Below are 13,074 nucleotides of genomic sequence, written 5' to 3' on the forward strand. Positions count from 1 at the left end.
TTCTGAAAGTAAGTCCGGGTTCCCTTGGTTGGTCTCCACTGCTGGTGCACCCCAATTGATCGTTTTCTGAGTTTCCGTCATGTTGAATAACTGTCGCATGAATTGACTGCGCACAGGCGCTAGCGAATCTATATAGACTACGTGACGTCACATACTACTCTCTTCGGAATGGATGCTAGCTGACTGAATTTTGTAACGCGTGTTTGGATTGGTCAATAAACTCAATCCGTTTCAATCCTTCCTCTACCTATAAATAAGCGCAGTTCACTGCATTGACTCACCTGTTCTCGGCGCCTCAGCATGTGGACTGACGTTGAATCTTCCACCCTTGTGTCAACAATGATGTTTAGGACGGACATACCGATGTATGTCCGATCCGAATGGACAGTTGTCCATAGGACTGCCACAAGCCTATGGATACGTAGGATTTACGTGGAGAGGCAAGGATGCCTCAAAAGAGTGTTAGTGTATGGTCCTACCATTAGACGAAGCCTAAGGACAAGAAGAAGTCACAGATGCCCTTTATGTTAAGGGCATATATAAACCCAAAGGCCCTTTTCAGGGCCAATCCAATCTCTCGAAAAGAGATCGACTTTCAATTGCCTACCCCATTTTTTTTTATTTTTTACAAAAACAAACATATAGAGACCCATCAGGTCGGGACCTTATTAAAATAGGGTCCCGACCCTGTTCCATTTCCCCTTGACGCTCAACAGTCCCATATTCCCATGTTCAATTTCCCTTGTCGCTATATGTTCCCAGGGTTTTTCTCCATGTTAAATTTCCATAGTCGCTATATGTTCCCAGGGGTGTTTTTAATGGTAAGTCCCATTGTCGCTATAGGATCCCCTTTCACTACTCACATGAGGAGTATATGATACACATTATCTTCTGGCTAATATGAGTTTACATCTTTTCCTAAGATCCTATCTCAAGTACACATTGATCTATCAAGCATTTTATAACAGGAATGATATTATCCAGTTCGACTTTCGATCAAATATGTACCAAAAAAAAACTACTTTTTTCTTCTTGCATGAGCAAGAAAAGCCTTAAAATATAATCAATTGTCAGGTTTTGTCTTTTATATTTTCAATATATTGCATTAAAAAACGAATCTGTGCGAACAATTATTTCTGAAGCCTTCAACAAAGCCATGATTAATAAAGTCTGCATGTACAGGACATGTGAAGTTAAAAAAGATTCACAACATATCCACACTGAAAACAAAGATACAGGTATAACATGAAAACATGATGCTTTTCCTCTCTTAATCTCTGATGCTGATTTTCACTGCTACATATGTTATAAAATTAAAAATTAAGAGCTACTTACAGTACTATGAACTGAATCCAAGATAATCCTGAAAGTTCTCTTAAAGTCCAAGGGGATGAAAATGTTACACGCACACGGGTATTTACTTGACCGGTTGTTAAACCCGGGCGCGATTCTCGCTAGAAGTCATAAGTTTACCCCGACTTTCCAAAGACTTCCATACAACCTCAGTTGTAAATCAGAAAGCCCGACGTGTCCATTTTATACCTAAATTTTCCTCTAATTAATGCAAGACCACAGATAAACCAAACTGCCAACTATATATCAACCGTACATCTGCGTGTTTTGGCTTCATTATGTTTCCGTACCACCAACCGTTCACGCCTTAGAACATATATGAGTACTCCCTAACAATGGGAACTATTTTAACTCCGCCACCTTAGGACAGTCAATGTATGCTTTTCAGGCACATTTCGCCGATATAACTGCACCATATTCGCCCACATGGCGACATCAACGGTGTCTGTCAAGTCCTTTTTTATTTATTCCCTTGTGTAATTTACCGGTTTAATACCGTAAGTACTGTACTTGCAGTCACGCTACCAATGTATACCACTAGATTTTAATATGTACTATTTACTCCAGGGACATTCATTCGGTTTTGGTCGGAATTCACTACTAGTGAACCAGGACATCATGGAAACACACTAACACTTCACTCCGTGACGTTTGCTCCTATTAATTAGCTCATTAGTTCGGGCCAGGAATATTTCCAAATTCCAATAATCAAACAAGTATTCACACAAATCTAAGAATTGCTTAAAACGGGGCACTACAACCAAGTGCACATACTCTAAATTTACTACAAAAAGTTCCATATACATTTCACATCCATGAATACACTGCTCAGCACCAACAGTCCTGACGTTTCAAAATGGCATCCTCCAGAACTTCTGTGAATAGTTTGCAGTTGTTCCGAAATAATATTTTAGCTCAATGAACACCCTCTATTTCCACTGAAGAATCCAAACAAATATGATTTGTCTCAAATAATATCTGAATGCAACATTAAATTTGTCTGCAGACTTAATGTTACAGCAAAAACATAAGAAATAAGAATGAGAACACTGCCCAGTTCAAGAAACTAATATACAAGAGAAATGACTACAACATGCATATTATCACTACTCCAACATGACAAATCACAAATATCCAACATCTTAAAAGAACCGTGTGATTAAGCCCATCCAATGGGAATTAACTTAATTCTCTAAGATACCACCTGACAGACCTGTTCAGTGGAAAAAAGTCCGAAAGTGGCAAACATATTTACTATCAAATATATTATTAGTAACTGTCAATGTGTACATAAGCATCTATTTATAGATCATATCAAAGTATAGTTCTTTAATATCTTAAAATAGAACCTTGGCGTGTACAAAATTTCAGCTAAGGACAATCACTAGAATTGACATCCATTAAGTTACAAACATTATAGTCTTATGTCTATTTAATTTGCATTATTTGTCAGTTATTTTGTATATTTTATTTTGTTATGTGTATTTGATTTTATTTATATTTTGATTTAATTTACTTGTTTGTTTGTTAGTTTAAATTATTTTTTATATTCCATTACATGCTATTGTAATGTAATTTTATTTACTGGATTTGACATTTTCCAAAAATTCATTTTCCAGAAATTCAGTTCATTTTTTCATAAACACTAATAGTCAAAACTTTGATCTAATGCTGACCTAGTTCCTGACCTTGATTCATGAGTTAAAGTAAACAACTTTTCTCATATATATTCTTACTCAGAGTAGTTTCATGAACTGAAATTGAGGCATACTTGAAGTATGTGACAAATAACAGGTAGCGATTATTTTGAAGCTCTGGTTTTACCAAAACGTTTACCCTATTCCAGGCATCTTGTGTTGCACGGTAGCCAGATTTAATATTGATTTATTGAGAAACGATTTTAGCCTTGTTTAACCCTGGACATATTCTGGTGTTTTTTGTTGTGACCAGTTTGACTTTAGTTTTTAATTTTTCTTCAAATTATTTGGATTCTAAGAGATTATTTTTCCCTGGAAAAAATTAATTCTTGAACAAGGACAGTTATCAAAATTTACAGAATTCAAACACTCAAATATTATTTTCTGTGCTTCAACAAAGAACTATTGACACATCAGTACAACACTGACCATATCATACATCATCGCCTTCCATTTTGGATTTCATTGGGATTCGAACTCAATTTCACTAGAACATTTTATTACTAGGACTTCTATTTTTTAACTCAACCGCTCTGGTGGCCTAGTGGTTAGAGCATCCGCCTCAGATGCGGGAGGTCGTGGGATCGATCCACGGCCGAGTCATACCAAAGACTTACAAAATGGTACTAACAGCTGCCTCGCTTGGCGCTCAGCATTAAGAGGTTAGTGTTAGGACTGGTCGGCCTGGTGTCAGGATAATGTGACTGGGTGGGACATCATGCTACATGTCTGCGGCATGATGCCCCAGTGCTAGACATCACTATAAAAACTGTCACACTGCAGACATCGTAGCAACATAACTGACAAATTGTTAAATCTACGTAAAAAATCCAAATCACACACACACACATTTTTTAACTCTTAGATTATTCCTGGATTACGTTTGTATTTGATTTGTAAAGCCATAATTTTTTTATTTTATTTTTACCTTGTTTTCTAGCAAAATACATTATTTGTTAAATTTTACAAAGCTTGCTGTCTTCAGTTTTTTCTTGTTACTGTTTAAAAGAGCCTAAGTACATGAAAAGAAATGGGGTGCTCATCCTTGGAATCTATCAATTTTGGCTAAAATATATGAGAAAACTTGGTTTTTTGAAATTTGAATTCCTCACGTTTTTAAAATTGTTTAAAAATCCCAAGTATGTTTTTTTACATTTTTGAAACCTTTAGTAAAATCAGCAAGCTTTTTTACATTGTCATCAAAAGTGGAAATCTTTCTTTCAGATCCTACCCAGGAACAAAGATGAATTGATTCAACTTGCCAGAAAATATGATCTTTCTGAGGCAAAAGCTTCCTTAACGAAGTAAGAAAGAAAAAATATTTTGGTCCAGTATTTGGTACAAAAGAATGTTTTGGATAAAAGTACTTTGGTTTTGATCAATAAGTCTGTATCAGACTCTGATATAAAAGTAAAGGAATTAAAATGTATATACAAAATGGAATTAGAGTTAAGGAAGCTGGAACATTAGAAAGATAAAGAAGAAAAACAAATGCAGTTGCAATTGGAGAAAGAGAAAGAACAAATGCAATTGGAGAAAGAGAAAGAACAAATGAGATTGGAGAAAGAGAAAGAGCAAATGCATTTACAATCGGAGAAAGAGGAGAGAGAAAGACAAATGCAGTTACAAAAAGAACAAATGAAGTTACAGGAGAGAGAGAAACAAATGTAGTTTCAGAAAGGTAAAGATGAAAACAAATGCAATTACATAAGGAAGAAAGAGAAAGAGACAGACATATGCAAATGCAAAGGGAAAAGGGAGAGAGGGAATATCAATTTAAAATAAAAGAAATAGAGCTGACAAGTGAAATGCACATTTCCACTTCACATTCAAATTCAAGTTTGATGTCACAAAGAATATCAGGTTAGTACCCCCTTTTAGAGGAAAAGAAGTAGACAAATATTTCCCTCATTTTGAAAAAATAGCAGAAAATTTGAAATGGCAAAGGGAGCATTGGACTTTATTATTACAGTGTGTACTTACAGGTAAAGCTAGTGGTATTTACCATTCACTGTCACTTTAGCAAAGTAGTGACTATGGTCTGGTTAAGGAATGCATCTTAAATGATTATGAGTTAGTTCCTGAGGTTTATTAGCAAAAATTCAGAAGCTATAAAAAGAAGCTGGACAAACTCATGTCAAATTTGCAAGAGAAAAAGAGCAGTTATTTGATAGATGGTGCTTAGCCAAGAATGTTGATCAAGATTATGAAAGTCTTAGACAAATTGTATTACTTAAAGAATTCATGAACTGTGTCCATAGTCTTGATGAGCATAGGGTTGAAACCTTGGAAAATGCCACTTGTGCCGCTGATGAGTATTCTTTAGCTCAAAAAGTTCCTTTTGTAGGCAAATCTTCCACTCAGCAGTATTCTGGGGAAAAGTATTTCAGTCTAATACAAACCCTTCTAAATCTCAGTTTGGCACAACTTCTAAAAATCAAGCTTCTGGTGTACCTATTTTAAGAAGAAAGGACATATTATTTCTGATTGCTAAAAAATAAAAAAATAACCATCCGAATCAAGACAGAACTATTCCAAATGCTATTATTTTTAAGAGGTCAAGGTCATGGTCATGTATTGAAAGCAATACATTTGTTGGGTCTAATAAACCCCAGTCTGATTTTATTAAGGAGAATTAAGAACCATTCATGACAAAGGGTTCTATATCACTCTTGGGTGATTTGGACAATCCCATCCCTATTCAAATTTTAAGGGACACAGAAGCTTCTCAGAGTCTTTTATTTTCAGGTACTTTTCCTTTTTCTGAGAAGTCTTCTTCTAATGAAAGTGTTCTTATTCAGGGAGTAGAGTGCGGCTTTGTTAATATTCCGCTCATTGTGTAAATTTGTCATCAGTCTTAGTCTCAGGACTTGTGACAGTCGGAACAGTGTTTGCTTTACCCATTGATGGCATTTATTTATTACTAGGCAATGACTTAGCTGGAGATAAGGTTGTGGTTAATCCACTTGTAACTGACAAGCCTTGTTTGGATTTGGAAAGTCGATCCGACTGAAAAAGAATTCCCTAATTTATACTCAGTTTGTGCAGTTACTAGAGATATGGCAAAGAAAGCTCTTGAGAATGATGTTGGTAAGGAAAGTATTCCTTTAGGTGACACAGTTATTGGTCAGGCTTTTGATGAGGTCACTTTCACTCCTTGTCTGGATCAATCAATGGGTATCGATCACAGTGATCCTCTTTTAACTAATCATTCTATTTATTTTAATCAGGGTGACAAATGACAATCACTTGTTGTGGAACAGGAAAAAATCCTGAGATTTCCTGTTTGTTTCAAAGGGCCATTAGTGAAAATGAAGCCACTGAAGAACCTGTCTGTTATTTCATTAAAAATGGAATTCTTTTGAGAAAATCAAGACCTCCCAAGGTACATCCTGCTGGTGATGAGTGGTCAGTGAACTATCAAATCATAGTTCCAAATCTTACAGACACAAAATATTTAGTCTGGCCTATGAAACTTCTTTGTCTGATCATTTTGGGATTAATAAGACTTATCACAAGATCTTGACTCACTTCTATTGGCCAAAAGTCAAAAGTGGTGTTTGTAAATACTGTAGATCTTGTCATACTTGTCAAATGGTAGGAAAACACAATTAGAAGATACCTAAGGCTCATCTGCAACCTATTCCTGCATTTGACAAATCATTTAGTAGAATTATGGTAGATTGTGTTGGTCCCTTACCTAAGACCAAGTCAGGTAACCAATATTTGTTGACCATTATGTGTGCATCAACAAGGTTTCCAGAGGCAATTCCTTTGAGGAATATTAAATCTGAAATAATAGTAAAAGCTTTGATAAAGTTTGTTTTACTCAATTTGGCCTTTCCAAATCTGTCCAATTGGGTCAAGGGCCAAAGTTTAGGTCTGGAACTTTCCAGCTGATTATGCTTGAATTTAGCATCCAGCAATTCAAGTCAAAAGTGAAATTATGGTTTGACAAAACTTCAGTGTAGAGAATGTTTGAGTCTGGTAAAAGAATTCTGTCTCTCTCTTGCTCATTCTTCAAAATATTCTTCAGATTAGATATTACAGTACTCTTACAAAGTTAAGAAGAAAACGAATGAATTAAATTATAATGATAGTTACAAACTCCTGGGATGTAGATAAATTAAAGTAGTACCAGTATATTAAGAGAGATAGCCAGGTTAAACATGCAATTAATGTAGTTGTACCTGTCCCACTCTTTGAAGATTTAAGTGAAAGAATACCATCAGATACTAATGATATTGGAATTACTAATCTTCGGAATTCAGACATTATGAATGATCTGGGCCAGAAACTTTCATATTTGCAAGAGCAAGAAAGAAATTATAACTCACATTTTATTTTGTAAACATTAAGAATCTTCTAGAAGGTTATTTTCCATTAGGTATTAATCTTTTATTTTTTTTCATGCTTTAAGATCTAGCAGAATCAATTGTATTGTGCTGTTGTCTATTATTTCATTTGGGCTGGAATTTATTTCTTCAAATAATTTATTACGAGCGATTTATCTCTGGAAATACAAGAGTGCTCATAAAAACTAAGATTCAAGATTTTTGGACAGAGACATTCTCTGTGATTTATGGTGAATTCAAACCTTGGACTTTGTGTTGCAAGAAAAGTCCCTTGGCATATTAATATATCATGTGCCATTGCAGACACAACAACTTTCAGCCTTGGATTTAATTTGGATTTCCACTAAAGTTACCTCAGAACTTTTATTTTTAGGACGTGTGCCTGTAATTCTAGGCTTATTCTGGATTTAAATTCGCAATAAGGCAAATCATTTTCTTGTTTTCCCTCTGCATTCTAGTGAAATAAATTATTTTTTGAATTTTACAAAGCTTGTTGCTTTTCACTTCATTCTGTTACTTATTTTAAGAGCATAGACTCATAACAATAGATATGCATAACAGTAAGTTATAAATACATTGTTTAATTTGGTTTGAGTTAAGACCCAGCCTTTATTTATGACCATAGAGGATTCTAGAAACTAGCTCATTTACCATTTGGGGTAATGTTCCATTAAGATGATATAGCTTGACAGAAAACGTTCATTGTAGTGTAGGTCAAGTATGAATTAATATAATTTTTGGACATTCTATAAAACCACATTGTATGCCCATCTAAGCTACTGCTTTTACACCTTTGCAGTAGCAAATACAAGGTACAAAGAGGCAAATGAAAACATGAACACAGATATGGGATGAAGATGAGATGCAGAAAAGTTTGAGACTTAGAAATCTTGATTAATAACTGATCCAGAATTCAAAAATGATACACCATGGTTCATCTGAGTAATCTGGGACTGATTTGATTGCCATGCCAATCTAAATGATGATGATACAATAATCCCAGTGAAGAATAACAATGCTTCCTGTGCTACCCAATAGTACAAGCTCTCATATCAAGTTCAAAATCAAGGGACAGGCCAAAGACTTAATCAGTCAGAATAACAGCTACCTGTACAACAAGTGAAAGTGATCAGAAATGACAATAGGATTCAATAATCTATTGTCTATATGTTCACTCACCATTTAGGATTTGGGAAATTTTTTTATATAAAGGTTGTGATCAACAGAATTACCCATCCCTAATCTTAAAATCCGTATAGAGAAATCAGTCTCTTTGTTTTGTGTTCAGAGGATTTATTAATGCAGATTATTAATTTGAGTTACAAAGTGTTCATTGATCTTTCTTGGACTGAAGCATTATTATGGAATTATTGTGAATTCATTCAAGGATATTTTTGGTTATATCATTGTGATACCTCAAGACTCTTTGCACATAAACACTATTCCAGGCTATTGACACACCAGCTCATTCAAAATTGGAATTCATTCTAAGAACCACTGTAATTCATTTGGAATACTCTATACTTTTTGATTTGTGCTAGAACATTTAGAACTCCTTGGGATTTAATTCAGAATACTGTAGTTTCTTTTAAATTTTTCTTTTGTATTCTTGGTAAATAAATCGTTTGTTGACTTGTACAAAACTTGTTTTTGGCTCTTTTCTGTTACTTAATTTAAGACCAAAGAGTTGTAATAAGCTGTAAATCAAGATAGAATAACATAACCCTACCTTCTGCAATAGTCATCTTTTCAGATTTCATGTCAGTTTCAGTCTGTTCCATCAGATCCAGTTCCATTTTTTGCCTACTATTGTCACGTGACTTTAGTGAAGCATTCTTGCATTTGTCATGTGACTGTCACATGAACTTTGCGACAAAAATCTATATATAACAGGTAATAATATGCCAAATTATCCACAGTAGTTGATTTCTCATTTAGTTCATTTAATGTGTTAAAAACACTGTTATTTGGCAAAAAATGGATAATTTTTTCTAGCCATTTTGGGTATTAGCAATAAATAGGCTACATTCATTTCTAATTGCAGACCTACCAGCCCTTATGATTTAGTCTCAAATCTTGTGGAAAGACCCTAATAATACAGACTTACAGAATAAAGGCACAGATTATGAAAATATGATTGTTGCTGTAAAATCCGGATACTGGCTCATCTGCGTTTTATTGGATCCGGGTTTTATATTAGTAACCAGCATACTAAGCAGGGAACCAGACTATCAGTGGAGTTGGTCAGGGAACCAGACTAGCTCTATAGATGCTTTAAACTGCACATATCTTTTCGTGCAAAACATCTAAGTGATCAAGTTGTTGTTCAGTAGAATTTTTCAAATGGACACCAACAAGCAGTACATTGCTGTCGGGCATTTTTGCGCACGTAAGGTTTCCTTCGCCAATATTGAAGTAAAACGGACACCAAATTCAACCGATTAACGAAAATAAAATACTGCAATGCTTGCCATTTGAAGGAGGCAATTGACACCACAATATTTTATTCAGAATAATATTAATTTTGGACACACGGGATATCACCCTAGTCCTACAATGGAAGACATAGCACATGTTGTTTTTGTTTTAGTGCTTGACGCCCACAAGATAAATATCAGCGTCAAGGTTTTACATGTAGGACTAGATACCACCCGTGTTGTTATGACTTGCGATATGTCGGCTTATTCTGCACATAACTTTGAAAAGATGGAATGTTTATTCATCGGGCTATGGAAATCATATACTTACTTTGGATTCTTGCTGTAAGCATTTCAGTCGAGTAATTAGGTATGGTTTATAGCTTGTTTTACAAAATTCAACGTAACAACGCCAATAAATGGCATAAGATATTAAGCAAACTAAACCGATCTTGTAAAAAAAAAGTAAAGTTCAACAGTTATTATAAAAAAAGCTATTATGTTGAAGAGAAACAACAATGATTAGCATGTAATGTGTTTACAGCATCTCGTTTTTGGGCAAAAAATTACTAAAGAATTTAACAACAGACTATACGCGAGGGAATTTCTTGAGAATCCCGTTCTAGCAGCAAGTTGACGTTTTAGATAGCAGACGATCTTTTATGTGTGGGACAACTTATTGGAAACTTGGATTCAAATGCAGCATTGTTTTAAGGTATACATTTCCATCTTTTAAATAATGTATTTATTTGCATGATTCTAGAAGATACATAGTAAATAGGATTTTTTGGGTTACAAGTTTAAGAAAGTCATGGAGTGGGTCGTCGTGTTGACTTTTAGAAATCACATTTTCAGATGCACTTAGGGTAGAAATTTGGGATACTTTTGTACACTTTATGAATATCACTTTCCTTAATTAAAGGATGATCGTTCTTTCATGATACAAATTGGACTTCAACCTAAAACAACACCTGATCCAATGTTTACAGGAATGTCATATCGTTGTGCAGCATTACCCAATGCGCAGAATTGCCCGACTTGGTGGTACATGTTCAGCTTCGAGACAGAAGGGACAAGCAAGAATGGAACCGTTCTTATTAATTTTTTTGTTCTTTGTTAGCAATTTATGTGCAAAATAAATGTATCCACTATCAGAAATCACATGCCATGATATTGTGTACACATTCATAGTTTGTATAGATTATCATTATGCTGAGTAAGAAACATTAACATCTTGTTCGTTGATGTGAAGATGTATACAATGAATCGTGCTTGGTTCTCCTCTAGGGCTTCAGCATGTTATGAAACTTAAAATTGGTTCCCAAAAAATGACAAATAAAGAGAGAGAGAAAGAAATAATAAATGCTTCAAGGCGCCAACAATTCACACGTGACATGGTGAAGCCTGAAAGGTTGAAAATAAACGAGTGTTTTAAATACACGTTAACAATATAGCAATATTTTGCCAAAGTTCTAATAGCACAGAAAAAAAGAGTATTCATATTCTTGCAAAAAAAATGCACAAAATGCAACATTTATAGTTCTTTCTATTAGATGTGTTGATTTGAGTATGTCTTGGGGTGGGAGATATGATTGCTGTTGTTATGTGAAATTAAAATAACAGAAGCCAAGGATTATGTAAAGTAGAAAGAATGCAGGCAGCCATTGAGCACCGTATGGCTTGGAGCTGCAGTTTGTTGTTGTTGTTATAGGGTTTAACACCATTTTTCAGCACAAGATAGGCTATACATGGCGGCCGGTATTAATGGTAAAGGAAGAACCCAGGAAAACCCCAGAAAGAACCACTGACCCACGAGAAGCAACCGGCAAGCTTTCTCACATATCCACATTGGCTGAGCCCTAGACTCGAACACACACAGACAGGTGAGATGGCAGTGATCCGTGATGGAGAGCGCTTTAGACCACTCTGCCACTTGGGGCCCCAGGGCTGCAGTTTGTGAAACTGTACAGGAGGTAATTAAAGGTCTACTATTGCACTCACACAACTTTCGTTTATATTATAAATTTAACCTTCATCAGGGATGGTCCTGGCTTTTAAAAAGCTGTCGCCAAAAAAATCGCCAACCTCAATATTTTGTTGCCAATTTTCAGAAAGTGTCGCCAGAACAAGTAGTGTACATTTTTTCAAGTGTTAATTTAGTGTATTACTGTAACGGGCAATGAAAATTACAAAAGATGGGTTAGTTAATACTCTAATTACAACAAGTATTAAAAAAATGTTACAAAGTGTTACATATCCGTCGCGATTTTAGGGCTGCCCACATGTTGAATGTAGTTTCAAAGTCTAAATTTTCACATCTGTACATGCTGATTCTCATTAAATTCTCGAGAGATGAGATGCAGAGTTTATTTCTGATGTTAGTTTTTATGAGGTTCATCTTACTGAATCCACGTTCACAGTCTACAGTGCTGACAGGTGACACCAGTAGTCTCTCAACAGCCCTCCCCCCCATGGCTAGCTTCACAAAACTTGTAGTGAATTGCTTCCTAAATCCCAAGAATGATCACTGAATGCTGTATAAATTTTCTTGACAAGCAAAATAGGATCTCCATTCCCACGAATGAAACTTACACGAGTCAACACCTGGCAATATTGGACCGTATATATAAGCATAAATTCACACCCAATTTAGGGATTCTTTCACTAATGTATTTTGAGAAATAAATAATTATTATTAATTATGCAAAACCGGTTTGTTTCTTTTTTTGATGTTTCTTGTTGCGGAGTTTAAGTCTCTGCAGCGGTAACACGGATTGATGGCAAAAGGAAAAGATCAATGAGTAAAATGCTGTACTGGCGACATATAATTGTGATTGAGATTTTTTCCATTTGCTTTGTATTTATACACAGTAGTCGGTACTTCAAAGGTTATCAGTTTTCTATGAAGGTTCAGTAAAACTATTGTATTGGTATATGTAAAAAAAAAAAAAAAACAGAAGGATTAGTCATTCAATTAATTGTATCTGTTCTATTCGCGTCTTCAGAAGTCGGTCAGTTGTAGGTATAGTTCGGTAGCATGATTGACTGTATCACTGCATACGGTACTCAGCCCAGATGTCAGCATAAGCAGATTATGATGTAACAATGCACTGTAAAGATGGGGTTGTCAATACGAACAAAGGATCATTTGTGTAACAGATTGATTCCAATGCATTGCTTAGTCAAGTTTGTGGCTTCCTTTCGTTCTCCCTTTTAATTTATCCAGTCCAAATCCATGATTGTATGTACAAA

This window comes from Sinohyriopsis cumingii, chromosome 3 (genome assembly GCF_028554795.1).
Source record: "Sinohyriopsis cumingii isolate HCF-2022 chromosome 3, ASM2855479v2, whole genome shotgun sequence".
NCBI lineage: Eukaryota > Metazoa > Mollusca > Bivalvia > Unionida > Unionidae > Sinohyriopsis > Sinohyriopsis cumingii.